The 235-nt window shown below is 39.6% G+C and overlaps 1 long non-coding RNA gene across 1 annotated transcript in view; it reads left to right on the top strand.

Annotated features, from left to right (window-relative positions):
* LOC116670585 (uncharacterized) overlaps window positions 1-235 on the top strand; it is a 9,049-nt gene that overhangs the window by 7,981 nt on the left and 833 nt on the right. The window contains exon 2 of the long non-coding RNA XR_004327059.1: window positions 1-235. This exon is cut by the window's left edge and continues 1,797 nt beyond it; it is cut by the window's right edge and continues 833 nt beyond it. This is a non-coding gene — a long non-coding RNA (uncharacterized LOC116670585).

The raw sequence follows: 235 nt of genomic DNA, 5'->3' as shown, positions 1-235 counted from the left end.
CATCTGTCTTGTTATTCTTTTCCTAAACCCAACTGTCGCATTCTTCTTTTACTAAACCCAACTGTTCCGTTCTTCTTTTACTAAACCCAACTGTCGCAGTCTTCTTTTTCTAAACCCAACTGTTCCGTTCTTCTTTTTCTAAACCCAACTGTCGCAGTCTTCTTTTTCTAAACCCAACTGTCCCATTCTTCTTTTCCAAAACCCAACTGTCCCATTCTTCTTTTCCTGAACCCAT

This window comes from Etheostoma spectabile, chromosome 20 (genome assembly GCF_008692095.1).
Source record: "Etheostoma spectabile isolate EspeVRDwgs_2016 chromosome 20, UIUC_Espe_1.0, whole genome shotgun sequence".
Classification (NCBI taxonomy): Eukaryota; Metazoa; Chordata; class Actinopteri; order Perciformes; family Percidae; genus Etheostoma; species Etheostoma spectabile.
Note: the sequence above shows the minus strand (reverse complement) of the source record. Positions and strands in the feature narration are given on the sequence as shown.